This window comes from Podarcis liolepis (genome assembly GCF_965112155.1).
Source record: "Podarcis liolepis genome assembly, chromosome: 6".
In the NCBI taxonomy this organism is placed as follows: domain Eukaryota; kingdom Metazoa; phylum Chordata; class Lepidosauria; order Squamata; family Lacertidae; genus Podarcis; species Podarcis liolepis.
The window spans coordinates 10,246,072-10,262,367 of NC_139559.1; the positions used below are offsets into that span (position 1 = coordinate 10,246,072).

The following is a 16,296-nucleotide window of genomic DNA, read 5'->3' on the forward strand; positions in this document are numbered from 1 at the left end:
CACAACACACTTTTAAACAAAAATGTTCAGCACATCCACAGATAAAAAACCAAAGAGTCCACTTTATATACGTAACAAATCAACACATTCCGTACAGCGGGTGTAAGACAGCTCATCAGAAGGAAAGAAGAAGGAAAAAGCTCACACACTCAAGCACAGGATAGATTCCCCCCCCCCCATTTAGTCAGTGCAAAAAAAATTTAAAAAAGGAGGAAGTTTCTTTCTTACCTCAGGCGTCCACTGATATAATTTTCCCCCTTTTTGTAGGTCACCGTAAATGAGTCTCAGCCTGAAGGATAGGAAACCCATAAAAGGAAAGGGCTCGGGGATTCCCCCCCCCCTTGGAGTCCCCCCCTCTCTTTTTTTGGTGTGGAGGGGGCAGTGGAGAAGAGTTTTTTCCCCCTCTAAAGTATCTTCTGGTTGAACTTCGTGACATTAGAGGATGCCCGAAATAGACCTGAGGACAGGCAAAAATAAGACAGAGAACAGGAGAAGCCCAAGGTGGATGGGTGGATGGATGGATAGAGCTGTTGAGTGTAGGCCAGAGTGGAAGTCGGAAGAGCTGCTCCTCGGAGGGTGTGCGTGTGTGCGTGTGTGTGTGTGCATGTGTGAGTCTCCATGTGTGTGAAACCTTGCCTCTCCCTCCTGTTTGCATCAGGCGGTTTCTCTCTCTCCTCACTGGTTACCTCACAGCCACTCTGAGCTTTAAAGCCCCCTTAACAATGAGGTCCGAGTAGCACCACTGAGAATGACGAGTGCACTGAATAGGAGACTATTATGAGCAGGATTTAGACATCCAGCAAAGCAGGAGGTCACACTGGGTGCATAATGCTCGTTCAGCATTGCTGTAATGGTGCGCTTCGCTTGCCCACTCACCTGCTCCATCTGACGGCTACCTCTCTCTCTCTCTCTCTCTCTCTCTCTCTCTCTCTCTCTCCCTCCCTCCCTCCCTTCTCCCTCCCTCCCTGCCACCAGCCTGAGCCATGCAGATCAATACCAATTTACAGGCAAATGCAGAACGGCTGCCTTAATGTTAATGAATTTTACCATTTCTCACAGTCTTCTAATGAACCCTTTAAAGAGGGTTTAAGTAAACTTAGCAAGTGGCAAACTAAGCACTTTGGAATACTTAATTGTATTGATGGGTCTTTGCAACCCCACCCTCACAACCTCCACGGTGCATTTTAAAAAAACGCAACTGTGTTTGTTAAGCATCCCCGTTTTCTCCAGAATCTTCAAATCAGTGGTATATTTATTATTATTATTATTATTATTATTATTATTATTATTATTATTATTATTACAAAGCAAGCACCCTCATTCCACAAGTCAGCTAAGGCAGGAGAGTGGTTTTGTCTTGCTCAGATACATTGCATCATTATTGTTTGAATATCTTCTTCTACTACTATTCTTTTTAAAAAAGAAAGAAGCAGTAACAATATAGCAATTTGATAATCCCTTCATTTCCCTAGCTTTTCTTCTACACCTTCCCCGCCCCCTACCTGCACCCCAAAAAGTATTCATTTCAACTGCGGCCAATTTCCTACGGTCTGGATTCAACGGAAGGGAACTCCCTCTGGTCTGAATGCACCAAGGCAGTGGAATTAAGTTGACTGAGATGGAGATAGCGAGAATGTGTCCTTTCCTCAGAACCCAGCAGCAACTACCCGGGGGGCGGGGAAAAGAATCATTCTTATCCAGAGCCACAGAGGCCTTCGTGTGTCTTTCTCCTTAATCCAATAATAAAAAGTGCCACGTAAAAAATAGCCACAAGTGGATGGCGACAACCCACTGTGTTTATTTGTCTATTTGTTCCCCTCCCTCCCTCTTTAAAATTACTGCAAAGGACACTTGGTTGCCTCTCTGACTCTTCCCTACATGCCTGTACTGCTTTCTCCTCACAAATGGAGCATTTGCTAATTGGCAACTAGGGGAATTCCCTTTGCGAAAGTGCAAAGGGAAAGAACAGAACCCTTAGATGCAAAGGGGTTAGGGGACAACAGTTCCTCTCTATGAAGCAGCACAGAGGCTTCGTAGAAAAGTCACCTCAAAGTTTTCAAGTCTGGCTTCGGATTAATTCAGTAGCCATTTGCTGCTGTTGCAGAGGTGCTTTTGTGGGGTGGAAGGAGAGATGGGCAATTTGTGTTACGTTCACTCTTTGCACAGCGTTTATTATTGCCCAAAGTGCTTGTCTCTAGGTCTTTTCCCTTTTCTTTTAGCACAGCAGAATTATATAGCTCAGCTGCTGCTTTTACATTTAGTCAGGGTTATTTATCATTTTCACACCCTCAAGGGTAACGGAGGGCAAGTGTAGTTCCTCACGTTCATCTGGAGTGCTCAGTTCATTGATAGTGGGGAAAACCCTGCATGATAAGAAGGCGAAGGAGTGTGCAGAATATCTGGGGAAGAAAGGCACACTTTCTCTCTTTTAAAACAATAATTATAAGAAGGAGAAGGGCTGGGGAAGACACTGAAGTCAGGGTGAGAGTTGGCTCCTTGTGGGTGTGGTGGCATAAAGGCACCACACGCCCACCTTCCATTCAGAGCTTAGCTCCTCAACCCCCAGAGAGCCGAACTGCCAACCTCCAATATTTGCAAAATGGCCATCTGCGTCCAAAGGTGCAACATTCCGGAGGAAGTAACCGGTGGGAAAGTTGCAAGCGAAATGGAAGGTTACTAAACCTGCCCTGAAATTGAGTGCCTGTTTCTTATTGGATTGGCTCGGTTTTCAACGTTAACAACGGTATTCTGAGCAAAAAGGAGAAAAAGGGGAAAGAAAGAAAAAGCGTGATAGAGCCAGTTCTGGAGAAACAGAGCAATTACAGTGACAGCTTCTCTGACTACGCAATTGCACATTATTGCTGAGTGTTAGGAATTCATTCTTCCTCTTGCACACATGTACAGAGAGCACACTACAGAAGAAGAAATGTGGGGTGGGGAGAGGAGGGAGGGAACATTGAGAGACAGAGGCTGCAATCCCTTCATGCATTAACTCAGGAGCAGTCCCGCTGGAGTGGATGGGGCTACTCCCCGGTGCGTGATCCAAAGATCACAGCCACAACGCATGGAATAAGTAGTTATTATATAGACAGAGATCTGGAACGCATGCGTATCGGTGTGCTGAGATAACAGACACACAACTATGGCGACACAAATACATATGCATAAAAACACTCTCTCTGGGGAGGCAGCGATCCTGCACTCGACTCCTTTTGCAAAAGTAATCTTAAGTCTGTGGCGCTGAAGCATTAAACACTGCACATGCTTTTTAGGTATTTATACAGATGATCACTTACATCCTCGACATCAAATCCACAGTGCATTCTTGGTTATTGTGTGACTTTAAAAGTGTGCATGGGGTGCCATCTGACCCCCATACGAAAGATCATCTTCAAGGCCAAGGAAGAAGAAGAAAAAGAAAAACCCAAAACTACCTAGGAGGTGCTCTTAAAGTGTAACTTGCATTTCAGTATCTTTGCCTCACCAATGTACCTTTCCTGGCTATGGGCGTTTCTCCCTTCACCCCAACCTCCCATTTTGATTACCCATAAATCATGCACAGGTAATTAATGATCACAACCTTGGCATTTCAATGGTTAATCACCGCAGCATTAAGATCATGGCAACTTAGGCTAAGTTTAACCACCTTGTATCTCTCTCTCTCTCTCTCTCTCTCTCTCTCTCTCTCTCTCTCTCTCTCCCTCCCCCAACTTTTCCCCTCCCCTGGCTCAATATCATTACAGCTTACAGCCACTAGCTTTTAATATCAAAAGATTTCTCTTCCTCCCCCCTCCCCCCCCGCACCACCACTTTTCCCAGCTGTCATTAGCCAGCTCATATCTGAATGAGGCATTTAAAAGGTTGGTTTAACCTTGCAAAATGACTGCATGTCAAAGTTCTAGCATTTCAGTTCCGATTATTCTAGTCCACTGCTTGCTCTGCAGTTTAGCCCCCCCCCCCACCCTCTCCCTGTGCTTTTTTTTAAAAATGCGGAGTGTGTGCTACAGCAATAGAATAACAACAACAAGAGGAAAGAAGGGAATGGACAGAAGAGAGAAAAGAAAGAATCTGAAAAATGCCCTAACGCTAACCCACCCCCTGTCTGAAAGCATGCACCGATTATGCCCCTTCTGCCAGATCTAGAAAGCATGCATTTTAAGTGCACACAGAGAGAGACAAGTTGGATGCATGCACAAGGAGAGTCCTGCAGCAGGTCTCTTTAAAACAAAGCTAAGCTTGGTGCAGTTGGAAGGGGGGGGGGGGAGAGAGAGAAAGAAATAGGGAGAGAGAGAGAGAGAGAGAGAGAAAAGAGGGGAAGGCAGATAGCAAAAAGGGGGAGGGGGAATTAAAAAAAAAAAGACATACCAGTTAGAAGATTTTCTGTTGCAGCAGTGGAAGTCACCAGAGCACTAGCTGAAAGCTGAATCAGCTTTCGAGAGTTAGGGATGCATAGAGGAGGGTCATGGAATCACAAGGTAATAATGCGTTGCATGCAGCAGCCGTCAGCCTTTTCCTTAAAGCTAATCTCTAATGCAGGAGGGGAAAGGGAGAAAGTGCGGCCCTGTAATGGTATTAGACCTCACTTGAAGAGAGAGAGAGAGAGAGAGAGAGAGAGAGAGAGAGAGAGAGAGAGAGAGAGAATTGAGGCAACCCCACCCCACCCCCAGCCATCTTCCACCCTCTCTCCTCTCGCACACAGAAACACCCCACACCCCACCTCACCCCACAACAGGCACTACTACTACATCACTATTCCTCCTGCAGCATCTCCGGTTAAAGGTAGAGAGGGAGGGGAAGGCTTGCAAGCTTACAGCTGAGGCTGGAGAAACAGAGAGAGAGAGAGAGAGAGCAGGAAGAGAAGGGTGAGCAGCAGGAGTTCAGAAGAAGAAGAAGAAACCTCCCATGTGCAGGCAGTCGGACACCTCCAAGTGGGCTGGGGGGGGGGAAGGCTGTCTTGTTTCCAGAAGTCTTTCCTGCCCTCTATTCCTCTCTCTTCTCCCCCCTCTCAACACACCCTCTCGCTTTGCCCACCCACCCCAATTGCCCTTCCCCAAAAGGTCAGCCTGAGGTAGAGGTCAGGATGGAACAAAAGAAAGGAAAGAGGATTTGGGGTGGGGGGAGAGAGAGAGATTTGAGGGTGGGGGGAATCTGCACGCACTCGAGAGGTGCAGGGCAAAGCAAGCTGATCAGGAAACGAGTCCACCTTTCTAGTGCTTATATACCCAGCGAAGCATCTGAAACATGCACTCGAGGCAAGTGGCCCCTTCCCCTGCCATTCCCTCCCTGACCATATTTAGTCACCCATGGCAAAAAATAGCCTGCCAGCTGGGGATGGCCGAGCAGGGAGTATTTGCAGTTCAATCCCTGCTCTCAGCCCGTTGACTACTAGCCCTGCAGGGTCCTGACTCTGCCTCTTTTTGTATACCCCCCCTTACCTTCTCTCTCTCTCTCTCTTCTTCTCCTCCTCCCCCCGCCCCCACCCTCCGCCGGCCCGACGTGCCTATTTTTAGCTAGGCCAAATAAAGAGCCCACTCAGCTTACCACTCGCGGTCCATCCCATGGCATCACTAGGCCCTGGCTATGTATGGTCAGCTGTTGCTCAAAGGCTGATATGAACAAGGTACAGGCCAGTGCTTGGTGGTGGTGGGGGGGAGACGACTTTGTGGTGACCACCTGGGGCTCCACCTCTTCCTCAGGTGACCCCCACATGGCAGAAGGCCGGACGCTTCTACGGTTGCTTCTACGGTTGCTTGCTTTCTGTGGGAGGGTGGATTTGGGTGGCTTCCCCTCATTGCCGCATCGCTGCCATGCGTCAAAATGAATATTCCAAATGATAACATTGTTATTTGCTACCATGCAGCGATTAAAGACACAAGGCTCTTCCCCTCCTCTGTGGCATCTGCACATCCATATCCTGTCCCGGCCCCTTCATTCTTTCCTTTTTCTCTGCCTCTCCTGCCTCCCCCCTGGATGAAAACATTTCCAGAAGATGTGGCCAAGGAACTGACGAGGGGGGCGGGACAGGAAGGCATTTATTTCTATGAAAATTACGTGTGTGTTTTTCTGTTTGGTGTTAAGGACCCTTGAGTCAAATGTTGTCACATGAAGGTAGCCTACTTAGCAATGAACAAACACATACAGTGGTACCCCGCAAGACGAACGCCTCGGAAGACGAAAAACTCGCTAGACGAAGGAGTTTTTCGTTTTCTTAGCCGCTTTCCAAGACGCATTTCCCTATGGGCTTGCTTCGCAAAACGAAGCTTGCCCCGCAAGCCCCGGGATAGCGGGGAAGCGCAGCGCGCCTTCCCCGCTGTCCCCGGACCTCTTTTGAAGCAAGGGGCGGCGGGGAGAAGATCGCTTCTCCCCATTGCCAGCCCCGCAATCTCCGGGGACAGAGGGGAAGGCGCGCGCCCGGACCCCTTTTGAACCAAGGGGCGGCAACAGGTCTGCGTGCGCCTTCCCCTCTGTCCCCGGAGATTGCGGGGCAGGCAACGGGGAGAAGCAATCTTCTCCCCGCCGCCCCTTGCTTTAAACAGGTCCGGGGACAGAGGGGAAGGCGCACGGCGCTTCCCCTCTGTCCCTGGACGGTCTCCATAGGAACGCATTGATTGATTTTCAATGCATTCCTATGGGAAACCGTGCTTCGCAAGACGAAAAACTCGCAAGAAGAAAAAACTTGCGGAACGAATTAATTTCGTCTTGCGAGGCACCACTGTACTCGTGCCTACAAAGGCACACACAAACACAAAGCGTGTTCAAAAGTAACATTTCCGTTTCTACTCGCAACCAGGAATAGGGATTTGGATGGATCTGTCAATTCTGGTTCCTCTTCATTTCTCTTTTTCATTTTCAATCTAAAGTTCAGTTCTCCACAATTTGACATCAGTTGCGATTTCTTTCCAAATAAGTCCTCTTGAAAATTCATCAGCATTTTAGTGTGAACAAATAGTAATCATAATAATAATTACTTGTGCCATGCCCATCTGACTGGGTTGCTGTAGCCACTTTGGGCAGCTTCCAACAGAATATAAAGAATACATGATACATCAGATATATCTGCTTATATGCATTTTTGCCCAATATACACATTTTTTTGCAAAGCCTCTAAAATAATGCGCCTCTCTATATTATTTTCACTTAGGTATGAATTTCTGTGCACACCTTACCTAATTATATGCATTTTTGTATGCTTTACTTGGCTGGAGTACGGCTCTGCAAAATTCACTACAAAATTCAGAGAAGCTTGAATTTCATACATGTGAATTAGGTAGGTTCACCTTTGAATGACTAGGACCTCGGAGACCCAGGTTCAAGTACCTCTTTAGCTGAGTTATTGGGCCAGTTGCTATTCCTCAGCACAGCCAATCTTGCAGGGTTGCTCTGGGGACAAAATGGGAAGAGAACCATGTGTGTCGCCTCGAGCTCAAAGGAGGAAAGACAGGATAGAAATGAAATAAATGAATTTCCTCTTACTCCTGGCAGGTGTACTAACAGTTTAACCTTTTTGCCATATTATGTCCTACACAAAATGGGAGGACAGAGTAAGTATCCCTGATTGGTTGTGCTGTGCAAGCTGAACATCATTTCTGCCTATCACAGTTATTTCAGCATCAAATGGAGACATGGGTGGGCATCTACAAAGGGCCCAAACCATACCTTACCAGTGGGTGCTCTGGACCTTCTGCAACAAACAGGGAGACCCAGAAGGTGGGTCATGGAAGGTATATTGCCCAAGAGCCCTCCAAAACCTGGAGATGACTTTGCTCTCATCTAGTCAACAAACCTAATGGTATTGTACAGGGGGTAGAGCAACAGACAAGGGAGGGTCTTCTCATGGGTAAGGTAAAGATAAAGGGGACCCCAGACCATTAGGTCCAGTTGTGGACGACTCTCGGGTTGACTCTGGGGTTTATTGGCCGAGGGAGCCGGCATACAGCTTCCAGGTCACGTGACCAGCATGACTAAGCCGCTTCTGGCGAAACCAGAGCAGCACATGGAAACGCCGTTTACCTTCCCGCCGGAGCGGTACCTATTTATCTACTTGCACTTTGATCTGCTTTCGAACTGCTAGGTTGGCAGGAGCAGGGACCGAGCAACGGGATCTCACCCTGTCGCGGGTATTCGAACCGCTGACCTTCTGATCGGCAAGCTCTAGGCTCTGTGGTTTAACCCATTAATTCTCATGGGATTAATGGTATATTTCCCCAAGACACTTCTATTGTAATGCATTGCATATCAGGTGAACTATGGATGTCTCACTAGATAGGGAAGAAGACCACCAAGTCTTCCTGTCTCTCACTGATGGACAAAGAACTGGAACTATGGCTTTGGTTTCTATACTTTTATCAATATATGCATCCAGGTACTGCCATTATACATAATGTATCTATGGGGCAACCGCATTGGAATGCTATGTACAGCTGTGGCTGCATCACTTCAAAAATGGTGTTTTATTGCTGGAAAATATACAGAAAAGGGCAACCAACATGATCAAAAAGATGGAGCAACTCCCACATGAGGAAAAGTTTACAACATTTGGAGCTTTTTAATTGAGAAAAGAAGGTAAGTTTAGGGGCAATATAATAGAGAGGTGTATAAGATTATGCATAGTGAATGTGGAGAATTTCTCCCCCCTTTCATAATACTTGAACCCATTCAGACCATCCAATGAAGATGATGGTTGGAAGATTCAGGACAGAGCAGAGTTCTTCTTCTGTTTTTATATGTATCCTGAATGAATGTATGGAAGCTGTGATCAAGCAGTTATGGGTTAACAGATTGAAGCTGAAGCCAGACGAGGGTAGTGTTTGAGAGTTCTCCATGGGTCCTCAAGGAAGCTGGTTTACTGTTTTGTCCTCTAAACAAGTTCAGAGTTGGGTGAAAAAATAGCCTCTCCAAAATTCTCCATCCTTTTTTGTGAATGGAGAATGTGTGCGAAAGAATTGCAGAATATTTAGAATATTATCTGGCGGTGGGGGGAATTCTTCAACAGGTTTGGAATACCTGAAAAAGTTTTTTCTCCATTGAGAAATGAAGGTCTGCTTTATGGAACTGTTGCTAGTTCATATTGGTGGCTGAAGGAAGTGATGGGCTTAGAACTTGAAGGAGTGGGGGCCAAGCCCATTAATTCCTTCAACAATATTAAAATAATACATTATTATTAGTAGTAGTATTCTTCTTTGGTGATCACTCATAGCCAAGTAAGATTGTCTTCCATGAACACAATCTTAATGATGTGTCCGTAGGTGCCTGTGGAGGCCAATTCTGGATCCTCACGTCCTTCCACAGTGGGGACATAGGTTTATGGGTGGGAGTTGATCACAATGAGGGTTTGCCAAGCATGCCTTCCCCTTGGCACGTTTTTCCCTTTCATTCTGAGTTTGAGCGTCTTCAAAGCCCATGACACCTTTGGTAAAGGCTGTTCTCCAATTGCAGCTCTCGCAGGCCAGTGTTTCCCAGTTGTTGGTGTTTATACTACAATTTTTTAGATTTGCCTTGAGAGACTCTGTCAACCTCTTTTGTTGACCACCAGCATTATGCTTTCCATTTTTAAGTTCGGAATAGAGGAGTTGCTTTGGAAGACAATAGTCAGGCATCCGCACAACATGACTAGACCAACGAAGTTGATGTTGAAGAATCATAGCTGGTGATCTTTGCTTCTTCCAGTACACTGGCATTAGTTCACCTGTCTTCCCAAGTGATATGTGAAAATTTTCGGAGACACCATTGATTTAATCTTTTGAGTTGGAGATGGCATTTACAAGTGGTCCATAATTAAAATTATGCTAGTTTATCCACAGGTAGAGAAGTGCACCCTCCTGCACTCTTATGCTCTGTAGATGGGGGCTGAAGAGGAGGCCTTTCCCGTTTTGGTTCCCCACATTTGGAGCACCCTTCCCAGGAAGGCTCACCTGGTGCTCAGTATCTTTCCAAAGCCTTTTTATTAGCCTAGCCTTCCTTGCACATCAGCTGTGTGGTTTTAATCTGATAGCTTTTATTGCTTCTGCTGGTGTCAGTCTTTTGACTACTCTGCTATAATGTTTTACATCTGATTGCAAATTGCATATATATATATATATATATATATATATATATATATATATATATATTAAAGAAGTGTATGCTGGCTACTCTGAGAGCTGTTGGCTGAAGAATACCATTTCCCCCCATTATGAACAAATCAGATATTCTTATGGAGAGCATCACTGAGGGCCAAGGAAGGAGCATTTCCCTGTACGGGAGACGAGATTATGTAATGCGGAGCAATGGGGTGACACTCCTTGTCTTTACAATGCATGCCGTGAGCGCAATTTCATTGCCCCTCGCATTGCCAGAATCCAAGCGGCATCAACCAGCTGCCTTAGCAACTGGGGCATATTCCCTATCTTGCAATTAAACTTCCTGCAATGGGCATTGAAGGAAGACCACACACCACTCATGTCACTTCAGAATTGACTCCCCATTTCTTCCACTGGAGATCTTTCACAAGTGTGATCTACTCATGTAAGCCACATGACCTGTGGATTTTGTATCCAACTAAAGCATTGCAGCTGGTTTGCCTGGGAGTTTAAAGGATCCTGGGGCATTTGAGTCGTTAGAGGAGCTCGGAGAAAAAGCCTTGCAGACTTACCTTCCAATGTTTTATCTTGAGGCTCTCTAGTTGTTTTGGTCTAGCATGCTGACTTCTTTTTCAGGCTAACCTTGATCGGAATTTATGAACAGAGTAGAATACTGTTTCATTCTACTATTCTGCCTTGAAGCCGGGCAACCATATATGACTTATAGGGTTTTCTAGCTAGTTTTACCCTCACTCCTTTAATTTAGCCCCTACTTCATTCAGTTCTCTTCCTTGCTTCCACTTCCCATGCCCCCTGATTCCTTCTTCCCAGAGCCCCTAATTCCTCCTTTCTATGGACCTCTTGTGGGAACATTCAGGGAGGCAGGAGAGGCTATATTGTTTATTAATATCCTTCCTAACTTGTGCTAGCAAGTTCCTTTACGTACCAGAGTTTCACATTCCCCTTTTAAACTCACAGTGGGGAGCTGGTTGCAGGCTTGTGTCAGCCTCTCACTATTATGTTCCTGGTAAGTTCCCTTATATCCCTCTTAAAAGAATAAGCACACCACAATCTTGTGTAAAGTAAATAAAAGTAGTTTACTCACATTCAGTTCACAGCTGGATCCTTGAATGCAGACTTAGTTACAAAGTACAGTATATACATGCGGAGCTACCCCATATGGGGGTAATCCCAGTGTCCTCTTTTGGCTGGAAGCTGACAGAGCATCTCTAGCTAGAAAGCTGCTCCAACGACGGAGGAAGTCAAAAGAGAGAAAGAGAGAGAGTATAGCATGCCCTGCCCTTTTGTTACTTGGACACGTAAGGTCACACTCACCTTTAGTCACATGCAAAGGAAGTATGTCCTAGCCAGGAGGATACAGGAAGTTTTCGACTGGCTGGACCGAACATTCCCCTGCATGTCCACTCTAGGAAAACAAGGAATGTTGTACTTGAATGCTACTTATGTATCACATCCCACACCTCTGACCTCTGACCACTTTCAACTTGGGCACCTCCACTGCCTTAACTTCTGCTTCTTTTCCCCTTCCCTACCCTGCCCACTTGATCATGTCCCTGCTTCCCTTTCTCCTCATCCTGCTTTCTCAACACCTCCTTTCCTTTGCCTAATAAATCTCCTGTTTGCTTTCTCATAGAATCATAGAGTTGGAAGGGATCCCCAAGGTTCATCTATTCCAACCTGCTGCAATGCAGAAATCTCAGCTACAGCATCCATGACAGGTGGTCATCCAACCTCTGCTTATAAACCTCCAAGGAAGGAGAGTCCACAACCTGTCAAGGGAGACCGTTCCACTGTCAAATAGCTCTTACTGTCAGAAAGTTCTTCCTGATGTTTAGTTGGAATCCCCTTCTGGAAAAATTGGTTCGAGTCCTACCCTCCGGAGCAGGAGAAAACAAGCTCACCCCATCTTCCATGTGACAGCTCTTCAGGTATTTGAAGGTCCAATATCCCTGAAGGAGCATCTCCAAACCCATCGTTCTGCCCGGACATTGAGGTCCGGCGCTGAGGGCCTTCTGGCGGTTCCCTCGCTGCGAGAAGCCAAGTTACAGGGAACCAGGCAGAGGGCCTTCTCAGTAGTGGCACCCGCCCTGTGGAACGCCCTCCTGCCAGATGTCAAAGAGAAAAACAACTACCAGACTTTTAGAAGACATCTGAAGGCAGCCCTGTTTAGGGAAGCTTTTAATGTTTAATAGACTATTGTATCTTAATATTCTGTTGGAAGCTGCCCAGAGTGGCTGGGGAAACCCAGCCAGATGGTTGGGGAATAAATTATTTATTTATTTATTTATTTATTATTATTATTATTATTATTATTATTATTATTATTATTATTATTATTATTATATCTTGTCTTGGTCTCCTCTTTTCCAGGCTAAACATACTCAGCTCCTTCAAACACTCCTCATAAGGATTGGTTTTCAGACCCCTGACCATCTTGGTTGCCCTCCTCTGCACACGTTCCAGCTTGTCAACATCCGGAATACAGTGGTACCTCGGGTTAAGAATTCGTTCCGGATGTCCGTTCTTAACTTGAAATTGTTCTTAACCTGAGGTACCACTTTAGCTAATGGAGCCTCCCGCTGCCGCCATGCCGCCACCACACGATTTCTGTTCTCATCCTGAAGCAAAGTTCTTAACCCAAAGTACTATTTCTGGGTTAGCGGAGTCTGTAACCTGAAGTGTCTGTAACCTGAAGCGTCTGTAACCCGAGGTACCACTCTAAATTGTGGTACCCAGAACTGGACACAGTATTCCAGATGTGGTCGTATTAAGTTTCTATTCAATGATGTGTTTAAATCCCCCACCTCATGTCACTCTTCTAGGGTAGACAACTGCACAGCCAACCTTGGATTACGTTGCAGTCCACCGATGGCTAGGTAGACTTTTGAACAAGGATTGCAGGCCAGCAATCTCCTGTCCATAGGAGTTTGGAATCTGTAATCATGCGAATAGGGAAGAGACCAGAAAGAGGGGATTCATCTAGTTGCTGCTATTACTTTTCAAAATGCTTCTGCACGCTAAGGTAGCACTGCTTGTAATTTCCTAGAGCGGGAGGGACATTGGAGAAGACTCACCCCCAGGGAAAGAAGTTGCAGATTCCTCAAACGCAGCCCTGCACTTTCCTCTTCCTTCCTTTCTTCCTCTCTCTTATGCTTCCCAGTGATACTTCCCGCCAGTGCTGGCAAAGCACTTCTGGAGGAGAAAGCAATCAGACATTTGCTTACGCTCAGACACGTGGAACATCATTATAGAAGATAATGAGAGATGTATTATGCCTCCAGTGATGTCGCAATTCCATTCTATCTTGAATTTATTGAACTTAGGTAGAGCTTCATAGGAGGCAATGGAGGCAATAGAGCTTCACTCTCCCCAGAAATCCTTGGAGCAGGTCTCCGCCACAACCGAGTCCCAAGTGGATCTCAACCTCCTCCTGAGCTCAAGAGCACTTTGGAGATTTTTGTTCGCTTGTCATTGAATACCCTGCATTTCCAGTCCCGGGGGGTGCCCAAGGCAGCGTGCGCAAATGCGGAACACTACAAAACAACCAAACAATTTCAAAACACCACAAAATGAAATGAGAAAATACAGCACTCGCAGTAAGAAAAATAGGGGATGGGGAATGGAACATTAGAACCTCCAGAGAGCCAGTGCGGTGTAGTGGTTAAGAGCGGTAGTCTCGTAATCTGGGGAACCGGGTTCGCTTTCCCGCTCCTCCACATGCAGCTGCTGGATGACCTTGGGCTAGTCACACTTCTTTGAAGTCTCTCAGCCCCACTCACCTCACAGAGTGTTTGTTGTGGGGGGAGGAAGGGAAAGGAGAATGTTAGCCACTTTGAGACTCCTTCAGGTAGTGATAAAGCGGGATATCAAATCCAAACTCTTCTTCTTCTTCTTCTTCCCAGCACATGGCAGGCTCATGTTAGCATGCTGAAAAGGCCCAACTGAAGCACAAGGTTTTCAGTACTCACCCAAAAGTAAGCAGTGATGGAGCCAGGCGGGTCTCCTCCAGACAGGCATTCCACAACTGTGGTGCCACATCAGGAAAGGTCCTACCTGGAGTGGTGCAATTATGGAATTTTAGATGGTGGGTCATCTGTAGATGGTGAGCATGCATCACTTGGAATTATCTTATACGGCTGTCTTTTTTAGGTGTGTGTGTGTGTTATACAGTGGTACCTCTGGTTGCGAATGGGATCCGTTCACAGCATGAAAAAAGCGCAACCTGCAGTGGTGTGTCTGCGCACATGCGGGTTGCAATTCGCTGCTTCTGCGCATGATGTCATTTTGCACTTACACAACAGCAGAAAGAGAGCTCAGACAGTAGAGCATGAGATTTTTAATCTCGGGGTCATGGGTTTGAACCCCACATTGGGCAAAAGGGGGCCAGACTAGATGACCCTCGTGATCCCTTCCAACTCTACAATTCTATGATCCCATGAAATACTACAAGACCTCGCACTGTAGCATGTACGAATGCTGCAGTAATGCAAATTTTGAAGAAATACAAGCCAATATCAATTCTTTCTCCCTCTGACACACCTCGCCTCCTAGTCTCCTTGAGATGTCCTTAGTCTCCAGCTCTCAACAGCCCCAGCCAGCATGTCTAGTGGTCAGGGATGGTGGGAGCTTTAGCCCAGCGCCATCTAGAGGGCAGCACATTGGCTAACCTGTGCATTAGGGTCTTAACGGTTTACTCTGCTGTACTAGAGAAATTTTGGGCGGGGGAGCAAAGCAAGCTGGGGAGCGCGATTCTTCTGCTTGTTCAAGGCACCGAGGAGCTGACAAGCCAAATAATAACAGCTCCTCTGGAATCTTTAAGAGTACATTAAACAAATATAGTGGTGGATATTTATAGACTTTTAAGAACTGCTGATGAATAAAGAGGCATTTACAGCCTTCTAAGCTGTTAGACTTCCATAATGTAAACGCTCCGAATAGTAATAACAGGGTGCTGGGTGGCTGTTTGGTGACCTCATAGTCCAGATTGCACATCCCAGTTAGAGAAGACACGGACTCTTTTTTGTTTTCTGTGTCTTGCTTTCCTGTTGACCTTGTGCCTAGCCAGGTTAAGCTGGGGTGATCAGGTGCAGAGAAGAGATGCCACCCAGATTCATCACATCTTGGAACGGGATCTTGATCTTTGGGCATTGGGAGGCTCACCTCATATAGGCAGTAAGCAATGGGAAACACGATCACATGGGTTCTCAGGAGTGACTGGTGTCATCGCGACTTATCAGGAGAGAGAGGAGTGGAGCAGTGTTGAGGTCAGCACTGGCAGAGCCCAATCCTACATTCCCACAGGATACCCACACTGTGCCAAGCTCCTGGTTTCCCATTCTCCCTTCCTGGTCAGCAACCGCCTGTGTCCCTTTCTTCTGTCACTTGGCGATATAGTCATGGCAGGGACAGCATCAGTTTTTATACTTGTTTCAACTTAATCCACTCCACTTAAATGTGGGGAAGAGTTGCGGTGGACCGCGTGGCTACCCACTCCCGTCCGGGGGCGGGGGGCGGAGTCCCGCGTTGTGAGGAGGATCCCAGCCATGTCATTGACCAGCCAGCCAATCCGCTGGCTGGGGAGGCGTGGCCAGGACCCATTTAAATGGAGGCACGAGCCAGAGAGCCTCCTCTTGGCTTGCTTCCTCATTCTCCCACCCGCCCTCCCTAATTTTCTGGTTTTCTTACCTGGCCTTGCTATGGACCTGGTTGGTCGCAGTTGAGGGGCCTGGTAGGAGTTTTTCCACTTGGCAAATTGGCATGGGCCATTTGGTTTTCGCCTACCTCATAGCAATCGTCACAACTTTGTAAGGTTTTACGGTTAGGCATTGGTTGATCTTATGATGGGGGAGGAGAGGTGTGGCCATCACCTGCCCCTCCAAGCTTAAGGGTATTCCATTAAAGGAATCCGGGGGTTTGGATCTTGTCCAAAGCCCGGGGCGGGGCTAGGGCCATTCCATGACCCCATTGGGAACCCTGGGGGAGCTTGAGTTGGTTTGCATTGATGGGGCTCCCCCTTCCAGTGGTTTACCCTTACTGGAATCCCTGCATGACGGGCTGGAGTCAGATATAGTTGGGTCAATCCAATGCCTAAGCCAATACCGCTCACATTCTGTGACCAATACCCATTAACTTAATATCCATGTCCTTGTGTCTTATTAATCAACAAGGGGGTGGTTACGGGGTCTCGATACACAAAGGGATGCCTGGTCTTTGTTCT

General features: G+C 46.7%; 1 long non-coding RNA gene across 2 annotated transcripts in view; it reads right to left on the reverse strand.

Moving 5' to 3' along the window:
- Positions 1 to 3,650, reverse strand: part of LOC310708947 — a 106,555-nt gene extending 102,905 nt beyond the window's left edge. For both annotated transcript variants that reach the window (XR_014527245.1, XR_014527246.1), the window contains exon 1: positions 229 to 3,650. This is a non-coding gene — a long non-coding RNA (uncharacterized lncRNA). The remainder of the gene's footprint in view (positions 1 to 228) is intronic.
- Between the last annotated feature and the right edge of the window lie 12,646 nt (positions 3,651 to 16,296).